The following is a 22563-nucleotide window of genomic DNA, read 5'->3' on the forward strand; positions in this document are numbered from 1 at the left end:
GTGCAGACGATGTAATCTGAAGGAGGTTACCAACTGTAAGGTAGTGGTAGGGGAGAGTGTGGCTAGACAGCATAGGATGGTGGTGTGTAAGATGACTCTGGTGGTGGGGAGGAAAATTAGGAAGACAAAGGCAGAGAAGAGAACCATGTGGTGGAAGCTGAGACAGGACGAGTGTTGTGCAGCTTTTCGGGAAGAGGTGATACAGGCTCTCGGTGGACGGGAAGAGCTTCCAGAAGACTGGACCACTGCAGCCAAGGTGATCAGAGAAGCAGGCAGGAGAGTACTTGGTGTATCTTCTGGCAGGAAAGGAGAGAAGGAGACTTGGTGGTGGAACCTCACAGTACAGGAAATCATACAAGGAAAACGGTTAGCTAAGAAGAAGTGGGACACTGAGAGGACCGAGGAGAGGCGAAAGGAATACATTGAGATGCGACACAGGGCAAAGGTAGAGGTGGCAAAGGCAAAACAAGAGGCATATGATGACATGTATGGCAGGTTGGACACTAAAGAAGGAGAAAAGGATCTATACAGGCTGGCCAGACAGAGGGATAGAGATAGGAAGGATGTGCAGCAGGTTAGGGTGATTAAGGATAGAGATGGAAATATGTTGACTGGTGCCAGCAGTGTACTAGGTAGATGGAAAGAATACTTCGAGGAGTTGATGAATGAGGAAAATGATAGAGAAGGGAGAGTTGAAGAGGCAAGTGTGGTGGACCAGGAAGTGGCAATGATTAGTAAGGGGGAAGTTAGAAAGGCATTAAAGAGAATGAAAAATGGAAAGGCAGTTGGTCCTGATGACATTCCTGTGGAGGTATGGAAGCATCTAGGAGAGGTGGCTGTGGAGTTTTTGACCAGCTTGTTCAATAGAATTCTAGTGTGTGAGAAGATGCCTGAGGAATGGAGGAAAAGTGTACTGGTGCCCATTTTTAAGAACAAAGGTGATGTGCAGAGCTGTGGCAACTATAGAGGAATAAAGTTGATGAGCCACACAATGAAGTTATGGGAAAGAGTAGTGGAGGCTAGACTCAGGACAGAAGTGAGTATTTGCGAGCAACAGTATGGTTTCATGCCTAGAAAGAGTACCACAGATGCATTATTTGCCTTGAGGATGTTGATGGAAAAGTACAGAGAAGGTCAGAAGGAGCTACATTGTGTCTTTGTAGATCTAGAGAAAGCCTATGACAGAGTACCCAGAGAGGAACTGTGGTACTGCATGCGGAAGTCTGGAGTGGCAGAGAAGTATGTTAGAATAATACAGGACATGTACGAGGGCAGCAGAACAGCGGTGAGGTGTGCTGTCGGTGTGACAGAAGAATTTAAGGTGGACGTGGGACTGCATCAGGGATCAGCCCTGAGCCCCTTCCTTTTTGCAGTGGTGATGAATAGGCTGACAGATGAGGTTAGACTGGAATCCCCGTGGACCATGATGTTTGCAGATGACATTGTGATCTGCAGTGAAAGCAGGGAGCAGCTGGAGGAACAGTTAGAAAGATGGAGGCATGCACTGGAAAGAAGAGGAATGAAGATTAGCCGAAGTAAAACAGAATATATGTGCATGAATGAGAGGGGCGGTGGGGGAAGAATGAGGCTACAGGGAGAAGAGATGGCAAGGGTAGAGGACTTTAAATACTTGGGGTCAACCGTCCAGAGCAATGGTGAGTGTGGTCAGGAAGTGAAGAAACGGGTCCAAGCAGGTTGGAACGGGTGGAGGAAGGTGTCAGGTGTGTTATGTGACAGAAGAGTCTCTGCTAGGATGAAGGGCAAAGTTTATAAAACAGTGGTGAGGCCAGCCATGATGTATGGATTAGAGACAGTGGCACTGAAGAGAAAACAGGAAGCAGAGCTGGAGGTGGCGGAAATGAAGATGTTGAGGTTCGCTCTCGGAGTGACCAGGTTGGATAAAATTAGAAATGAGCTCATCAGAGGGACAGCCAAGGTTCGATGTTTTGGAGACAAAGTTAGAGAGAGCAGACTTCAATGGTTTGGACACGTCCAGAGGAGAGAGAGTGAGTATATTGGTAGAAGGATGATGAGGATGGAGCTGCCAGGCAAGAGAGCTAGAGGAAGACCAAAGAGAAGGTTGATGGATGTCGTGAGGGAAGACATGATGGTAGTTGGTGTTCGAGAGGAGGATGCAGGAGATAGGCTCTCATGGAAAAGGATGACGCGCTGTGGCGACCCCTAACGGGACAAGCCGAAAGGAAAAGAAGAAGAAGAATAGTAGATAAATGTTATAACAAACCCCATACACATCAATTCCAAAAGTGATATAATTTGTCCTTGGCAAAATGATATTGCATATCTGTGTTCTACTTTATGTACGTATGTGTGTATGTCCACACTAAAAAAAAAGCTGGGTCAAACTTGTAACTCAACTGTTGATTTGGTGTAGTTTGGTCTATTTGAACGAACATTGGATTAAAAAAAAACAAGAGAACATTGTTAATCCATCTGTTGTATAAGAGATTCCCTGCCCACAACACAAAAAAATGCATCGATTTCACAACCCAGTCATTGGTATTAGCTGATGGTTCTGAGATTGGTCAACTGCATTGGGTTACAGGTACAGTCGCCATTTTTGTTTGATTGCACTTATTTCATTCAGCTGCGACTCGGAGCCACCTGCTGACTGCTTCCTATATGGTGAAGTGGAACAGTAAGTACAAGAGTCTAGTTACTCATGCCAACATTAATATAAGACATTTATTATTTGTAGAAAAGTTCAATGTGAATGGCTGGCAACCAATTCAGGGTGTACCCCGCCTCTTGCCCAAAGTCATCTGGGGTGGGCTTAAGTCCACAAAAAATGGATGGATGGTTGTTTTAAGCCACTTTTTGTTTCACATTTAACTAATCCCACGGCAAGAGCACATTCGACCCAACAGTAGGGTCACATTCGACCCAACTGCAGGGTTGTGTTCAACCCAAGGGCAAGGTCGCGTTCGACCCAGCAGCAGGGTCGTGTTCAACCCATTTTGGCGTAGACAGCCCCAACCCAAAATGCAGTATCAAACCCCCTAACCCAGACCTGCTGGTCTAAAATAACCACTCGTTGGGTGGGTCCAACTTCAGGAACGCATTAGGTTACCCAAATAACCCATTTTGGGTTGTTTTTGACCCAATCATTTTTAGAGTGTATGTATGTTTGTTTGTTCCGGATAGTCAAACTTACTGTCCCTTTTAAATGTTGCATCTGTTTGCCATTTGTGTATATTCGCTATTACATATATCTAAAATGCAGTCGCAGATATCCGCAATGTGAATTATGGTTATCTGCAACAGCATTGTAGATATCTGTAACTCCAGTTTGAGATGTCTACAATTTGATTATCATAATTCAAGTGCACCGTTACATATATCCTTAATTTACATCAATTCAAGAGACTATCGACTTCTCCGTTTTCAGATATCTTCAATCAAGTTTTAACCGGGCAAAATTACATTGTCGATAACTATAACTTGACCTATGACTAATCAAAATGAACATGGCTTGTAGATATTTCAAACAGGAATCACAGACAGCAATAATTCAGTTGCAGATAACCGGAATTCAACTGGTGAGATCTGCAACTGAATTGTATTTAATGAGAAACCCGAGACACATGAATGGCAAAATTGACAAAATGATGCTGCCGATACCTAAACTGAATTGCACTTATCTCTATCTGTCCTATCAACTAGAGCCACAATCACGTTACAGATATTCCTTCATTCATCCATCCATTTTCTGTACCGCTTATCCTCACTATATCCTCAAAATGTATTTACAACTAATAACACAGATGTAATGTTGAGTCCGTATTAGTTAAATTTAGCTTTTAAATGTCATATCTGCTCGCCATAGATAGACTTCTCCACTATCTCCTTCCAAATACAGTTTCTTGTTTTCTTAAGTGGTTGTGATACGTTCTAAGTCTCTCTCTCATACAGTGCACACGCTTTTTTTGCTCGCTCTGCTTGCTTTGCTTCTGTTTACAGTTTTTCTTACTGATAAGCTTGTTTTTCTTCTAAAAAAAGTTTTAGAAGCAGTGATTCCTGGATATTTTTAAACCTGTGGGACTGTAACTTTTTTGTAGATACAGTCAGTTATTGCCATATTTCAATATTTTCTGATACCCTCTCACCATTACGTGAGCGTGGCCTGCTAATTAGCACAAGCCTGCTATTTGCAAAAAGACCAGCAATCAAGATGCCTCCCTTTTCCACTGAGGACTATCGCGGACTGCTGCAGAGGATGTCAATTCTGGAAACAAAAATCCACCGTCTTGAAGTGTATGTGGATGTAAATGGACAGTCGGAGAATGAAACCACTGTACCGATGTCTCAAAATGTTGAGCAGAAGTGTGATAACAGACAACCACTTAGCTCAACAAAGAGGACGGATGTGGACTGTGGATATGGTAATGGACCATCCAGCAGTTCTCCCTGGAATTTACTGGGAGCAAATCACAAACATATGGGACATCTAAAAGGGAGGACACAACACCAGCAGATTACTGAGGAATCCGGCTGGCCTGCGTTGCGAGCTGCTTCAACCCCGAGTGAGCGGCTGTGGACGGTCGCTACAGCGAAGGGCAAGAAAAAAGGATGCAAGTCAATCCAAAACATTGACATCAGACTTACCAATAGATTTGAGCCACTTTTACAAGACCCTGGCCAAGAATGCTCATCCCCCACCACCACTGAAAGGTATGAAACTAAATCATACAAGAAAAAATGGCACTCCAAACGTTAATAGTTGGTGATGGAGCTGTCAAGGATGGGAAACGTTTTTGTAGTGAGAAGAAGACCAAAGTATGGTGTTTTACCAATGACATGGTGTCTGATATCTCTAAAAAAAAATCCTGGAGATCGATAATCAGCACCCAACTGTGAAATCTGTCATTATACACACAGGGGCCCTGGATGTTCTCAAGCAGCAATCAGACGTACTGAGGCAAGATTTCATTGATCTTGAAGCGTATATTGGTTGAAATGAAAATGTAATTAATTTGCAAAAGATACGGCACGGTGGACGACTGGTTAGAGCGTCAGCCTCACTGTTCTGAGGGCCCGGGTTCAATCCCCGGCCCCGCCTGTGTGGAGTTTGCATGTTCTCCCCGTGGCTGCGTGGGTTTTCTCCGGGCACTCCGGTTTCCTCCCAAATCCCAAAAACATGCATTAATTGGAGACTCTAAATTGCCCGTAGGCATGACTGTGAGCATGAATGGTTGTTTGTTTCTGTGCCCTGCGATTGGCTGGCAACCAGTTCAGGGTGTACCCCGCCTCCTGCCCGATGACAGCTGGGATAGGCTCCAGCACGCCCGCGACCCTAGTGAGGAGAAGCGGCTCAGAAAATGGATGGATGGATGGATGCAAAAGATACAAACGAAGGTAAACGTCTGCGTTCACTTCCGGGTTAGTCCGATTCATGTTTTTGCCATTAAAATCAAACTAATTTTGTCTCATAGAGAACACCACGTCACTTTTTATACAGGAAGTCCTCGAGTTACAACTCACTCGACCTACGACGTTTCGACTTTACGACGCCCGTGCCTCGACCACCATTTTGTCCCCAGCACCATCGTGTTTCTGATTAGCGAGTGCATAGTGCTTGTCTGTGTTTGTGCGCCGGGAGTATCTTTGCCTTTTTCGCCCTCCTTTTTTCACACTCTCAGCAGTAATGGTAAGTACAGAATCTTATTTTTTTATTTTAATGTATTTTAGTTTCTTTATACGAAGTGTTAACCTTTCCTGCTACGGTCACCTGACCGTTGTCGGGAGACGTAGGGGTTAACTCCCTTCTCTCGTAGCACAGCTGAGCTGGGTGGCGGCAACAATAAACGCACGAAGCACCGATTTGCTGCTTTAATGGCTTTATTAGCTCCTCGACACATTCAACGTCAACGGGTCCTCCGCTAATCGGTACTCTTCCCCGGTTGCTGTCACTCCACTTGCCACTGTACAACACTTGCACCGGCGTGCACTCCTTCCTCCTTCACAGTCCCACCGGACGATGCCTGCGCAGTCCCGTCTCACTCACACATCGACGCACACGCCCACACACACTGAGCTTGCTGTCACAATCACGTGGGACAATACCCGTTGAATACCAGAAGTATTTCGACGTAAATTCCGACTTTAACGGTGAAATCCGACTTACGCGGAAATTTGGGTTACGTCGCCATCGTAGGAACGGAACTCGTTCATAAAGCGAGGACTTCCTGTATGTATAACATTTAGGGAAAGTGACGAGAAACCTTTTTATCGGTTTCATAATCTGAAACCGACAAAACACAACCAAGAGTGTGGGATTTTATGATTGGGAGAACACCGAACTGATCCGCCGCATTGAGATCAGCACTGAATAGAACATTTGCTCATACTGTAGCAATTGACCAGGAAAGCAACCCAGACAGACTTAAAAGTGAACACTTACTCAGATGAGTCATGTGCCCAAGCAAACTCCTGTGCTGAGCCGAAGATCTTGATTCTCAGAGCTATGGCGGTACAGATGATGTACTCTCCATCGCCACACACTGCAACAAACCTATAAATGAGAGATCGACATGAGACCAGGTCACTCAGCAAGACATTGAAATTGTTTGTGCACATTCAGCGTACCTCCCGTTGGGGTTATGCTGGATAGTTTGAGGGTGTATCTAAAAAATTTCCAAGTCTTTCACCGCCAGTGGGAGCCTCTCTCCATCCTTAATCTCAGCATCACCCATTTGCATCAAGTTGGCCTGCTGTATTTGACGGTGCTGGGCCCAAATAATCTTCCCGCTGGTGTCCATTGACATGGCCGGCTCCTCGCGGCCCCCCTGAAGAGAAAACAAACAACAGTTGAGATCGACAATGTTTTTTTTGTATGCATGAAAGCAATGTGAAGACTGCTTTTATATCCCCTGCACGATATTTAAGAGTACTTACACTATAGTAACAAGGTACAGTGCTATCTTGATGAGTGCCCCAAAAGTTTTTTGAGTTACAAAGTCATGCTTGATCAACTTTTTGCTTTTAAGGTACGGTAATGCCCTTGCAAGTGGGCAAGAAGAGCCACAATTGATGATGCACTTTCGGCTGTTAATTTAATATGAAAAACAGCCAAACACAAACACAAAATGAGAGCACCCAAAAGGAGCTGCTGTAGGCCCCAACTCACACCTAGAGGATCACACGCAGAGTCACCTAACTACTAAGTCCACCCACATTCACCATCCTGACACCAGTCACGAGGCCACGCTCCTTAAAGGCACACTTCCAACACATGAATGCTACAGTGCGTACAGTAATACACTTTATAAAACCAGTTTATTCCTTCACACTCTCTTTTTATTGTTTCATTATGTTTTTATATATTATGTTTTTTGGGGGGAGGCCTGGAACGGATTCAATGGCAGTTCAATTAATTTAATGGTGAAAATTTGAGTTATAAGCTTGGTCACGGAACAAATGAACCTTGTACGCCAAGGTATGACTGTAACTCACATTAAGAAAATTTTCCTTGCAGGAGCTGTGTGACTTCAATGATTAAATACACTGTTCTTGTACTTACTTTGACAATGATGCTGCCTTCATCATAGCCCAGCGCTACATTGTTGGAGCCCCTGAGGACGCACGCACACCACACTCGCTCCATACCGTCGTTGTGGGTCCTCTCCAGGCGGTATGTGCTAGAGTGCCAAATACGTACCGTACCTTCAGTGAGAGATGATGTTGTGCGAAGCAAAGATTAATATAGCCGTTGGAAGAGAATGGAACACGAAATATTGCAGCTCACCATCCTCTGACCCGGTGATTATGATTGGCAGCTCTGGGTGGAAGCTAACGCATGAGACATTCTGCCCATGGCCCTCCAGTGTCTGAACACAGGTCTTGTTCTCGAACAGAAGTAAACTCCAGATAAATTATTTGGCCTAATCACATTTTTTTTTGCACCCAAGTCAGAGTCTTTAATGTTAAATATCTCCCAAAACTGAGTCCCGATCCGATACATAAAATGAATAATAAACAAAAATGATATATTAAAAAAATAATAAAATATTTAGCATTTAGCAAATAGAAATAATTTTGGTAATCCTAATTGACCTAAATCAGGAACATGTCTAATTTCATGTCAGACAGTCAGGCGGAAAAATTACTGCATCTGCTGTTCTTGCTGTGCGCAACTTAGCCTCTTTGGGGCAGTGTGGTGCGATGCATTCATGGAACTACTCAATTTCTGTAAGACCGTCGTGATAAAACATTTACTCATTCACTGCTATTGACTGCTGTTAAATTCAAATATCCATGTTAACATGGAGGACTGGCAGTGAATTAATTTAAGTTTTCACAGATTAATTCTGTGTTTATTGTTAAATGACCTATCTGTATATGTTACTATGGAGTTTGTGTATAAATATTTGTTATTTGAAGGCAAATCCCCCGTGATGTAATGGTAACTCTCGCTGGCCCGTCAATGGGGTTTTCCATTGAGTGTTGGCATTAAGCTGGCAATTTCTAAAACAATCATGTGTCTTCTATTTAAATATATAGTGCATTTAATTCTTTTTGTTTCATTTAGTTTTATAGTAAACGACATTTGGGGTATCATTAAACAGTTTAAAGCACGCTCAGGGAGTCTGCCTGTCTCTTTCAGTCACTTACTTTATACCAGTACTAAAAAATAGCCCAAAAAGTTGTCTTAATATACAACAAAGCTATTACTGTTCCATTTGCAAAGCTATTTGTACCTTTGGATTATATTGTCACTTTAAAATGTCACAAAATGTATCAAATGTATGTTTTTCACCAATCTCGATCAGCTGAAAAATCACGTAATCTACCCCGATTTCTGATCACGTGACCGGATCGGGACATCCCTAATTATTTGTAGGTTTTACACGATCAGAATTTTTGGGGCCGATCAGCGAGTTTTAAAAAGCGATAACCAATCACAAGATGGAGCAATGTGTCAATTTAAATGACCTGTTCATTTACTGTATATACTTGTGTACTTAAATGCTCAAAAAATTCTATTTACAATAATGCATCTTTGTTCATCTATTTATGCCAGTGAAGCATAGTGACAGACAGAACAAATGAATGGTCTTCTATTAGATGGCAGGAAGTACATACAGTAATTAATGTATCCACCTTTTTTGACATTTTTGTTTGTTGGTGTGCCGTAAGATTTTCCAATTGTAAAATATGTTCCTTGGCTCCATAAAGGTTGGAAATCACCGCTCTAGTCATATCATGTATTCTAATCAGTCAGGTCAAACCAACATTACAACATGACAGAAATAATGGGTGCTAACTTACTGTAATTCAATTACTTTATCGTAATTAAATTACTTTACCCACACCGAAACTTTAGAGCATGATTCGACAGAACATCTGCATGTTCGCTTACAACCGTTACTGCTAGCACTAGCTTGCTAGGCTACATAACATTTTGTTGCCTGCTTGCGAGCCGTATCGTATTAAAAGTACGGGAACATACCTCAAGCAAACCTTAAACGAACGTCTTCTCCTGAGCTCCGGTGCCCACTAACACATGTTTTCCCCCATTTTTTCCTGATAATATAGTCGGCGCGATCCACTCCTGTTGTCATCGCCACGGTAACGAGTGTATCCGGTCGTGTTGGAGTTGACAAGATAAATCCCACTGATCGTAAAAAACGGGTGCGGTTGTCATGAACATGGTTAGGGCGACGGCGAGGAACGCAAGGCAAGAACATGGTGGACCCAATTGCAGGGAAGCAGGGAGGCAAGGCAGGAGTGCGGGAATCTCAAAATAATATTTAATCACAATGATAAAACAACAGGCGACTGACAAAAACAACTGGCGACTATGACATGGCAAGACATGTGACAACGACAATGAACCGACGAGAACTGAAAGAATCCAGGGAACTAAATACAAACAAATTGACGAGACAACGAGGAACACCTGGACAAGACGAGTGGCTAGAGAGAGCTGATTGGTCAACACAAAGTAGACGAGAACAGGTGGACACAACAACCTAATGAGCACACGACAAACATGGAACACAGGAAAACATGGAACAAAACTAAACAACCCAAACCAAAACACAGACCATGACAGTACCCCCCCTCTAAAGGAACGGATCCCAGACATTCCCCAAACAACAACCAAAAAGTCACCAACCCAGGGTGGGCGGAAGGGGGCCTGGAGGAGGGTACAGAGTCCACCCCTCAGGTCAGTCTGGTGGCCATCCAGGCCACCCGAGGTGAGGTGCTTGGCTGAGCGGGTCAGGAGGTCGTCCAGGACGCCAAGCACCAGGGTCTTTACAGGGCCATTCAGGCGGACGGCCACGGTGCCGAACCCAATGGTAATGCAGGGGCCAGGCAATAGGGTTGGGTGGCGGCCGCTGGACGAGCGCCGCCGGAGCGTGGTCGGGTGGCGGCCGCTGGACGAGCGCCGCCAGAGCGTGGTCGGGTGGCGTCCGCTGGACGAGCGCCGCCGGAGCGTGGTCGGGTGGCGTCCGCTGGACGAGCGCCGCCGGAGCAAGGACGGGTGGCGGCCGCTGGACGAGCGCCGCCGGAGCAAGGACGGGTGGCGGCCGCTGGACGAGCGCCACCGGAGCAAGGACGGGTGGCGGCCGCTGGACGACCGCCACCGCAGCAAGGACGGGTGGCGGCCGCTGGACGAGCGCCGTTGGAGCAGGGTCAGGTGGCGGCCGCTGGACGAGCGCCGCCGGAGTAGGGTCAGGTGGCGGCCGCTGGACGAGCGCCGCCGGAGTAGGGTCAGGTGGCGGCCGCTGGACGAGCGCCGCCGGAGCAAGGACGGGTGGCGGCCGCTGGACGAGCGCCGTTGGAGCAAGGACGGGTGGCGGCCGCTGGACGAGCGCCGCCGGAGCAAGGATGGGTGGCGGCCGCTGGACGAGCGCCGCCGGTGCAGGAGCCTGGCGCAGCTGCCGAGGAGCCGGAACGGGAGCCTGGCGCAGCTGCCGATTAGCCGGAACGGGAGCTGCAGTCGCTTCCTCAGCCTGCCGCCATTGAGGTATGGGAGTAGAGGGTACGGGAGTGGAAGAGTGCACAAGGTCTCGGGAAGGTGAACTAGGAAAAATGGCTGGTACTGAACATGGCTTGGGGGCAGGTTTGACTAGACGTGACTTAATTGGAGCCGTGGAACAACGTGTGGGAACAGGTGAAAAATCAAGTGATTTGTGAACAAGGGGGGAAAAAACGAGGGGGCAAAATTTGACCTTTACTTGGGCGCCTCCGTTGGCCACCACGCGGCGGTCCCGGGTAGATGGCCAAACGGGTGCCCAAGAAAAGGTCAGAGGGAAAGGATTTGGACTCACTGGGGTTGGAAACGTGGAAACGTGACAAAAACTGACGAGGACGGGATAAACTAGGGAAGGAACCAGAAAAATCTGTGTCAGAGTCAGAATCCGACAGGAGGTTAACTAAATCAGGGCCATCTTCACAATCAGAAAAATCTGAATCTAAAGAAACATGTGGATGTACAATAGTAGTGCATGGTGAATAGCTAGGACAAGTGGGGGGACCCGAGGAAAAGGACAGAAAAGACTGAATGATAGGGCTTACTGGAGGAGGGTAGGTATGGATGGCAGGCTGAGGACGGTGGGAGCCAGTTTGGTGGCGTCCAGGGTGACGCCATGTTCTTCCCGCTGGGTCCTGTTCTGGTCGGTTCAATCTGTCATGAACATGGTTAGGGCGACGGCGAGGAACGCAAGGCAAGAACATGGTGGACCCAATTGCAGGGAAGCAGGGAGGCAAGGCAGGAGTGCGGGAATCTCAAAATAATAATATTTAATCACAATGATAAAACAACAGGCGACTATGACAAAAACAACTGGCGACTATGACAAAAACAACAGGCGACTATGACAAAAAAAACTGGCAACTATGACAAAAACAACTGCCGACTATGACATGGCAAGACATGTGACAACGACAATGAACCAACGAGAACTGAAAGAAACCAGGGAACTAAATACAAACAAATTGACGAGACAACGAGGAACACCTGGACAAGACAAGTGGCTAGAGAGAGCTGATTGGTCAACACAAAGTAGACGAGAACAGGTGGACACAACAACCTAATGAGCACACGACAAACATGGAACACAGGAAAACATGGAACAAAACTAAACAACCCAAACCAAAACACAGACCATGACAGCGGTGGTATTGGAATACAAGATTTTATTGCAGTAGTCTGACATAGTGCAATCATGAAAGAGCAAATTTGTCTTGTAGTCTGATCCGGGCATTGCGTGTTGTCTGTCCCACACCGCCGACATGTTTTTATTTATTTATTTTATTTTAAATAACTTTATTGGCCGTCAGATATTTTCAGTACTACATCAAAATACATGCGACAAGGCTAAAAATAAACTAGCTTTTGGATTCAAATATACTGTGCACGATGCCGACACGAAGTAAATGTATTTTCCGGAGCCGATCAATGACGTCATTGTTCGGATCGACGAATTATGAAATGAAAGCCGATCAGCATAAAATGCTAAATATCCGCCTATACCGATGAGGCCGATCAGATCGCTGTGAAGTCGAATTATTTGTTGAGGCAATATGATGGGACAGTCATTAGAAATGTATCGTTTAGATAGAAGAGCCTGTATCATGCTGATCTTACTTTTTCGGTTAGCAGGACAAAAACAGATGCTATACCTGATAGTCCCAGATTTTGACCTGATGGTCATCAGCCCCTGATATCAGGTAGGGCTTGTCTCCTCCACTGTAATAGTCGATGCAACTGACCCCTTTCTCATGGCCTTCCAAAGTCAAGTTGGGAGAGGATGAGCCCAGCTGCCAAACCTGAAACAACAAAAGGACACGACCAAATAATTTCTTTCAATACTTTGATAGAACAATATACATTTTTGAGACAGCTATTACACTGTATCTCATTAGACCTCAAACTACAGTACTACAGATTTTGTTGGCTCTCCAAGTGTCACCATAATTACCAACATGGAAATTGAGTAGCTTAATAGCTCCAAGTGTTCATTAAAAACGAGGCAGAGGTTTTATTCCTAAAAACTACAATATATATTACAGTAAGCCAATGTAATATTATGCAATTTGAACATTAACACTGCGCTTAAATCGGAAAAAAATACATAAAACAAGAAAATGTAAAAAATATACTGTAAAGTGAATTTAGATATTTGTGTCTAAATACATTATACGTGTTTGAAGATAATTGCTGAACAACGTGCAAAGACAAAGAACTTTGCAGTGCTGAATTGTGGAAAACTGTGTTCAACTGTTTTTCACCGTTTCGGTTTTCCTGATTTTATGGCCGTGGCTAAAACAACTCCCAGTTAAGTACTTTGGCTCCACCTTGAGTCCTGCCTAACCCACGAGATAAAAACTTGAGCGCCTTTGTCCGCATCAGCGGTTATCCGGTGCAATTGTGACATGCAGTTAGCAAGCAAGCCATACCTACACCCAGAAATTGCACCTGCCCGACAGAGCGCCTCGTTGTCAGCTGTGAGTGCGTACACATCATGGAGAGAAAGGTGGAAGGGCGAGGAGGGGAAAGAAGTCAGATGTGACAGCCAGCATGTGTACCGGGGCTTCATGGTAGCATGGCTGCTTTAGAGCGCCCCGTTGTCACGGCATGGAAAAGTCCCGTGACGACCCGGTGGGATATATTCCAGCCCCCGAACGATTTAAGCGTACATATTTTCGCGGCTCAAACATGTAGATATGTGTAGGCATAAGAAAGATGCTAGAAAAATGAACATCCATTTTCAGGTCATAGTAGTAGTATTTGATTGACAGTTAAGCAGGTTATGGTTTTATGCATTCAGCGGACACGCCCTCATCATTTGAGAGGAGAAAAGATGCTTGATTTTTCATGATTTTGAAATGATTATATTATATGATTTTATATACTTGATTTTCTTTTTAATCATTCAAATTTGGCACGGTGGATAACGATACTCCTCCTTGTGTCATGTAAATTTTAGAAGACTTAAATAAAGACTCAATTGGAATGTATCGCTCATAAATGCACTATTTGCATATCCTTTCCACTCATGCCAGAGTAGCATCTGCTCCATTTGCACACTGATTGAGGAGTATCTGTAACATTTGCACAACCAACATTGTCCCAGATTATCGCACGACCCGTCACTTTAAAACGCATACACTCCTGGAAGTCTCAGCGCCCTTTGCACAATGGTCATTGCACCGGACTATTGCAATATTAGTCATTCGAACTGCTCTAAGTGCTAGAGGACTCTGCATCTTTTTGCACAATTGTTTTTTGTCAATGTCTTTATGTCTCCAAAGTGTTCTGTAAATTGACTGTGTGTTGTACTAGAGCGGCTCCAACTACCGGAGACAAATTCCTTGTGTGTTTTGGACATAATTGGCAAATAAAGATGATTCTGATTCTGATGAAAATAAAATGTTTGAGAACTGTACTTAAATGTACTGTACTGGATTCAAAAAGGTTTCCATCACTGTAACATTATGGACAGCTTAAACATTTAATTCAGTGACTGTTAGAGTTTCAGAAAAGAGAACAAATAAAAGTCGCGGCTGGGGTATAACCTGCCAGCCCTACAAACCTCTATTCCCTGGTTCCTTTATTCTGGTCGAGGTAAAACTTCCATAATTCCACTTCCCCTTTCCATGGAAAGTTTAAACAATTTATTTGACAATACAAAGTCAAACAATAAGTTTGGAAAAGGTTTAGTGCTGGGCTCTCCCACATGTGGCTCAGAACAGCATGTGTGGTGAAGAGAGCGCAGAAGTTCTTGTCCGCTTGTTTTGTGGTCAAAACCGCTTCCCGTCGTGACGTCATGCAGACTCGGACCAATCGTAGCTTCACCCTAGTGTATGAGGTCCGTTCGGAAATTCAGTCCGATGCTCCCAGAGACAGAGCGTGCTTCATTTTCTATAACTTTCCTAATGAGTGAGTTGGCTATTGCTAGGGATACGTCTGTACATCCGCCATATGGAATGTGTCAGTTTTACTTGTAACGAGTGGTACGCACACTAACAACGCTCTGAGTTACCGAAGGTTCCGGGATGTGGACAGCGCGCCCGGAGTGAACTTCCCAACGCACACTATGTTGATATGTTGTGCGTTTGTTGTGTCGTGCGACTGAGTGTAATGTAATTATATGTTCATAAGGGTATCAGGATGTGTAACTGTAATGGGATGAATCAAACAAAAGTGTATGCAGTGTTGTGTAAGCGTGCAGCCAGGAATTTCTATCAACTCCCCCTGTTGAGGTGGCCATACCGGGTCGCCTCACAAACACTGTGTGTGTGTGTGTGTGTGTGTGTGTGTGTGTGTGTGTGTGTGTGTGTGTGTGTGTGTGAACTATGTGTATCCTATATGTAGACCCCCATACCCAACACCAAAGTACCCGGCCCACCAACAGGTTTGACTTAAACTCCGCCACTGGGCGGTGGGTCGGTGAGTGCGACAGTTGGAAAAACCTTACTATGTATCGGAGAAAAAAGGCAGGGACTACTTCGTACTAGTTTATGTCACGTACTACTATTGATACACATACCATATTTTGAGCAGAACTGCATGAGATTACGCAGAAGTTGTGGTTTGGGAGCAGTATGAACAACTTCTTCCTACCTTAATAGTCCTGTCTTGGGAGGCACTTGCAAACTGAGAACTGTCTTTCGGGTTGATGACGATCTGCATGACATAGTGCGTGTGACCCTCAAACACCTGGCTGCAGGTCCACTTCTTGTCCCAGTCCCATAGCTTGATCAACTTATTATCTACAAAGAGATGGGCACAGTGTTTAAGAAGTGCACCGCTGGAGGAATACATTTATCTGTTTGTTGATGTGGATTACAAGAAGAAGCATACAGCTGCTGGTGAGGATGAAGGGCTGGGTTGGGTGGACAGCGATGCAACGGATGGAGTCAGAGTGGGCCTCAAACATGTGAACACGCTCCAAGGTGTTGTAGTTGAACACACAGATCTGCAGGTCATCCTACCAAGAGAGAAGAAAATTTGCTAACCATTAATAATCATGAAAAAACATTCTGACAAAATATTCTCTTGGTATCAGTCTATTTAGGAAAATGAAAGGATATGACAACCTAGTTATCAAAAGAAAACAGTAGTGTGACAACGGTGCCTTGACTTATGAGTTCATATCATTCTGTGACCAACCTCGTAACCAGGGGTGGGTCGAGTCGCCAAATATTGTACTCAAGTCAGAATACTGTAACTTCAGATTTTTACGCATGATCCTTTTTGGAACAATGGTAGTTAAAACAAAAACAAAAAAAAACAGCAGTTATTCGAGCCAAAACATGGTACAGGCTTTTAAGTGTTAATCTAACTCAAGAATATTTGATTACTTTCAACCCCGAAAAATGTTTGATAGCATCAGACCTATCCACAAATATATAGTTTTTTTTTAATGCCCTCTAAGGACAATAAAAGCAGTATTGTGTGATGACCATAACTCTAAATATGCCCTACATGCATATAATTAAAAAAAACAAGTGCAAAATTTTATGAGGTAATTTGAGCCTGAAAAAAATTTAATTTTATATATAGTGGGGCAAAAAAGTATTTTGTCAGCCACCAATTGTGCATGTTCTCCCACTTAAAAAGATGAGATAGGCCTGTAATCTAAACCATAGGTATACCTCACGTATGAGAGACAAAATGAGAAAGAAAATAAATTTAAACAAATCCAGAAAATCAGTCTGATTTTTAAAGAATTTACTAACAAATTATGGTGGAAAACAAGTATTATATTTGGTCACCTACAAACAAGCAAGATTTCTGGCTCTCACAGACCTGTAACTTCTTTAAGAGGCTCCTTTGTCCTCCACTCATTACCTGTATTAATGGCACCTGTTTAAACTCGTTATCAGTATAAAAGACACCTGTCCACAACCTCAAACAGTCACACTCCAAACTCCACGATGGCCAAGACCAAAGAGATGTCAAAGGACACCAGAAACAAAATTGTAGACCTGCACCAGGCTGGGAAGACTGAATCTGAAATAGGTAAGCAGCTTGGTGTGTAGAACTGTGGGAGCAATTATTAGAGAATGGAAGACATACAAGACCACTGATAATTTCACTCGATCTGGGGCACCACGCAAGATCAAAGGTCAAAATGATCACAAGAACAGTGAGCAAAAATCCCAGAACCACACGGGGGGACCTAGTGAATGACCCGCAGAGAGCTGGAACCAAAATAATAAATACCCATCTGAAGTTTACTCGAGAGCATTTGGATGATCCAGAAGAGGATTGGGAGAATGTCATATGGTCAGATGAAACCAAAGTAAAACTTTTTGGTCAAACCTCAACTTGCCGTGTTTGGAGGAAAACTAATGCCGAGTTGCATCCAAAGAACACCATACCTACTGTGAAGAATGGTGGTGGAAACATCATGCTTTGGGGCTGTTTTTCAGCAAAGGGACGAGGATGACTGATCCATGTAAAGGAAAGAATGAATGGGGCCATGTATCGTGAGTTTTTGAGTGAAAACCTCCTTCCATCAGCAAGGGCATTGAAGCTGTAACGTGGCTGGGTCGTTCAGCATGACGATGATCCCAAACACACCACCTGGGCAACGAGGGAGTGGCTTTGTAAGAAGCATTTCAAGGTCCTGGAGTGGCCGAGCCAGTCTCCAGATCTCAACCCCATAGAAAATCTTTGGAGGGAGTTGAAAGTCTGTGTTGCCCAGCGACAGCCCCAAAACATCAGTGATCTCGAGATCTGCATGGAGGAATGGGCCAAAATACCAGCAACAGTGTGTGACTTACAGAAAACATTTGACCTCTGTCATTGCCAACAAAGCGTATATAACAAAGTATTGAGATGAACTTTTGCCCAGCGACAGCCCCAAAACATCAGTATTCTAGAGGAGTCATCGCTCCCATGATGCTTCAAGAGACCACGCCCACATCCATTTAGGCAGGCTGTGATTGGTCCGTGGCTTCACACAAGAGACATTGGTGTTTCCTCATTACATCGCCAATAATATACGTTTTATCACACATGTACTGCACTTACTAACATTTAACAGACTGTCTAATATATTTAATGAAAGTGTGTGACATTTAGTCTTTCTTATCGACCAGAAAAGCCACTAAAAGTGCACAGTGGAGTCTGGTAGGTACGGTGCCACAACCAGCATGTGGCAGTGTTGAGTTGAGCTTCATCGAGCTCCAGACGTCACGTGACGTAGTCAATGCCTCACCAATCATGAACCTCACCGCACGTCACTGCGCGACCCTTGTGAGGAGAAGCGTTAAAGAAAATGGATGGATGGATGGATGATTGCATTCATAAATAAATAATTGTGATTTTGAACTTTTAACACACCTATTAATTGATCAAGGCGATCATGAATGTCGCCAATTGCCCTCACAATCGCTTCGTGACTCCAGCACATGCACTGCAAAAAAAGGCCTTTGAATTTACTTCATTTGAACATGTACATCGGTTGCACATGATTAAAATGTATTTAAATTGACATAATTTACCCCTCTTCTCCTAAAAAAACAAACAAACAAAAAAACAGGAGTTTTTTTCAGTGTGTGTGTCCACTCCTGTGTCTTATCATAATAAATTGATCAAAATAAATGGCCATTTTTGGGAAGGGGAAGTGTAAATTTGCTCGAGGAGACTGGTAGCATAGTTGCTAACGACTGCAACAGAAAGGGAAGGGGCGCTCGCCGGTCTCGACTAATGGGCCATCACACGAGCAAAGCATTCTGGGATTTTTAATATTAGTGCCGCATGTGCTATATACTGGCGGGCCAGCTCTAATACACATTTTATATGGTCTTGCGGGCCAAATTTAATTGCATCGTGGGCCAAATTTGGCCCCCGGGCCGGAGTTTCACATATATGATCTACAGGATCTCAATTAGCTCCCAGTATGCTCTCCCCAATCTGGCATAATCCAGAGTTCGAAATTAATAATATACCCCTTCAATTTAGCACATGGGAACAACATGGAATTGACCATGATTTTAGGACATGTGATGAACTGTTCCAACAATTCCAAATAACAGGTGGAAACCTTCTTCAATACAATAAATTCAAAGCATCAATAAAAATAAGAATACCAACACTCCAGAACATCCTCGAACTGCCGGAGTTTGTCAAGCAAATCGTTAAGCTTCTTCTGCAAAGTAAAAGAAATCTCTCAAAAGTTTATAAATTAATTTCATGCACTAAATCAATGCCCTTAGCAATCACTAAATGGGAAGAAAACTTTTCCATGTCCGCTGACCGCAACTACTGGATACAGATATGTAACAATATGTTCAGAATGACGAAAAAAACACATTTACAGTGCTCCATAGAACACCCTTTACTCAGTGAACTGTAGTCTTTACACAATCAGGATTTTTGGGGCTGATCACCGATCAGCAAGTTAAAAAAAAACGATAACCGATCACCGATATGATCAAAAGATGGAGCAATGTCTATTTACGTGACTTGTTCATTTATTGTGTATACTTGTGTACTGTATACTGAGTACTATATCTTCAAAATTATTCTCTAGCATTTTATCCATCCATCCAGCCATCCAGAAATTAGCGCTTTCACCAAAATGCCAACGCTAGCCTAGACAACAAGTGCTTAGATCCCTGGTATAGTAAACCAGGAACTAAACGAGCATGTAAATATCATGCACAATTCAAGCCTCATACATTTGTATTTCTGCTGCATCTACAGCCTTTGCTGCATTTGCATCTTTGCGCTAACTCACAACTGGGGTTTAGCATTTGTTTTATTGTTGTTATTGTGTAATCTTTACGTAATTTATTTTTAGTTTCTGATTCGATTGTGATTTCACTTCAAGACTTATTCGGCTAATTCGGGACTGGGTATCGAATTTCGTGCAATACCATGTGTAAATGTGTGTTGGTAAGACAATTAAATTCCTTGAAACCTTGTTCCTTAACAAGCTGACAATGCACTTTTGCCCACTTTGTTGTTGTTAGCTCGTTAACCAAAATGCTAACTTTGGCCTCGCCTGTGTGGAGCTTAAATGTTCTCCCTGTGCCTGCGTGGGCCTTCACCAGGTACCTCCCACATCGCAAAAACATGCATGGTAGGTAAATTGAAGACTATAAATTGCCCATAGCATGTGTAAATGTGTGTTGGTATGAGAATTAAATTCTTTAAAACCTTTTTTCTCAACAAGGCGACAATTGCCCTGTGGTTGTTAGCTCGTTAACCAAAATGGTAAGTCTAGCATGAAACAAAAGGCCTCATAGCTCAGTGGCTAGAGCACTGGTCTCGTAAACCAGCGGTCGTGAGTTCAATTCTCACTGCGGCCTGAAGGCTAGTTTCACATTTGCTGTAACCCTGATATAAGTCCCCCCCATGCTAAATCATTCCTGCATGATGAAGTTTTCACAAGTACAAATAACCAAATACTGGAACTATCATGCACAATTTGCAAGCACTCCCACCCATATCCTCATCCCTGGTCTTGTAAACCAGGGGTCGTGAGTTCAATTCTCACTGGGGCCTGTTGGCAATCTAAACAGCTGCTATCTATTATGTGAAACACGATAACTCCACCCAACTGCTACACTCTGCAGTTGTCATTGGTACAGCAACCTTCTTCTTCTCAGTAAATACAATCTCTGTACCATAAATTACCATTTTGGTCCTACTGAAGGTCAACAATGCATGAACAAGACTAACTGCATTGCCCCAAACTGACAAATAAAAAGTGTTTTTTAAACACACACCAACTACTAGCCACTACGAGCTAATCTGGGACATACTATGCTGTGGCAACGAAATTAGCGCTTTCACCAAAATGCCAACGCTAGCCTCGACAACAAGTGCTTAGATCCCTGGTATAGTAAACCAGTAACTAAATCAGCATGTAAATATCATGCACAATTCAAGCCTCATACGTTTGTATTTCTGCTGCATCCACAGCCTTTGCTGCATTTGCATTTTTGCGCTAACTCACAACTGGGGTTTAGCATTTTTTTTATTGTTGTTATCGTTGTGTTATCGTTACGTTATTTATTTTTATTTTCTGATTCTATTGTGATTTCACTTCAAGACGAATTTGGGACTTTGGGTATCGAATTTCGTGCAATACCATGTGTAAATGTGTTGGTAAGACAATTAAATTCCTTGAAACCTTGTTTCTTAACAAGTTGACAATGCACTTTTGCCCACTTTGTTGTTGTGAGCTCTTTAACCAAAATGCTAATTGAGGCCTCGCCTGTGTGGAGCTTGCATGTGTGGGTTTTCTTTGGGCACTCCGGTTTCCTCCCACATCCCAAAAACATGCATGAATTGGAGACTCGAAATTGTCCGTAGGTGTGAATATGAGTGTGAATGGTTGTTTGTTTGTACGTGCCCTGCGATTGGCTGGCAACCAGTTCAGGGTGTACCCCGCCTCCTGCAAGATGATAGCTGGGATCGGCTCCAGCACGCCCGCGACTCTATTGAGGAGAAGTGGCTCAGAAAATGGATGGATGGATGTGTAAATGTGTGTTGGTATGACAATTAAATTCCTTAAAACCTTTTTTCTTAACAAGCCTCCAATGCAAATGCCGTGGTTGTAAGCTAGTTAACCAAAATGGTAACTATGACATGAAAAGAAAGACCTCATAACTCAGTGGCTAGAGCACTGATCTCGTAAACCAGGGGTCGTGAGTTCAATTCTCACTGAGTCCTGAAGGCTAATTTCCCATTTGTTACACATGACACGAGCCAAGGTAGGAAACCAGCTTCCTGTGTACCCATTTTGAGCGTGCCAAAAGCCATGACGTACTCTGTCATCCCTTGCTAACATACCATTAGCACTATGGTTAACAAGCTGATCACAGACATTTCCAAGCTTTGCTCTTCATTTTGTAAAATTAGGTGTTAGCTCATGAGCTAAAACGCTAACAGAAGGCCTCACAGCTCAGGTGCGATAGCACTGGTCTTGTAAACCAGGGGTCGTGATTTCAATTCTCACTGGGACCTACCACCCAGATACAGATTCAATGTTTATGCTAACCATTCTTGAGTTGTGGTTTCTTTGTATTCTCATTGATTTTTATTGAGAATTACAATAGTTCAGTCGAATAGAGCACCCAATAGATACCCTGTGAGGGAAGGATATAACAAGATAGGACAGGACAGGGACAGGAGTGGAAGCTTGCAGGACAGGGGGTCGTGGACCCGGCTTTACAACTGAAGTGTGGTGGGAGTGGCTATGTAAATTATAAACATCTACAGGACCAGACTGTAAGTGAGGGGCTACCCAGGAAATTCACATAGTTCTCAGTCATTTGTCGAAGATGCCTGAGGAATGGAGGAAAAGTGTGCTGGTGCCCATTTTTAAGAACAAGGGTCATGTGCAGAGCTGTGGGAACTATAGAGGAATAACGTTGATGAGCCACACAATGTTATGGGAAAGAGTAGTGGAGGCTAGACTTAGGACAGAAGTGAGTATTTGCGACAACTGTATGGTTTCATGCCTAGAAAGAGTACCACAGATGCATTATTGGCCTTGAGTATATTGATGGAAAAGTACAGAGAAGGTCAGAACGAGCTACATTGTGTCTTTGTAGATCTATAGAAAGCCT

At 43.8% G+C, this 22563-nt stretch overlaps 1 non-coding gene across 1 annotated transcript; it reads left to right on the top strand.

Annotated features, from left to right (window-relative positions):
- The first annotated feature begins 20222 nt into the window (after positions 1 to 20222).
- Positions 20223 to 20295, top strand: trnat-cgu (transfer RNA threonine (anticodon CGU)). Its single transcript has one exon. It is a non-coding gene; the product is annotated as a tRNA-Thr (tRNA).
- The last annotated feature ends 2268 nt before the right edge of the window (positions 20296 to 22563 follow it).

Source organism: Phyllopteryx taeniolatus, unplaced genomic scaffold (genome assembly GCF_024500385.1).
Source record: "Phyllopteryx taeniolatus isolate TA_2022b unplaced genomic scaffold, UOR_Ptae_1.2 contig_124, whole genome shotgun sequence".
Taxonomy (NCBI): Eukaryota; Metazoa; Chordata; class Actinopteri; order Syngnathiformes; family Syngnathidae; genus Phyllopteryx; species Phyllopteryx taeniolatus.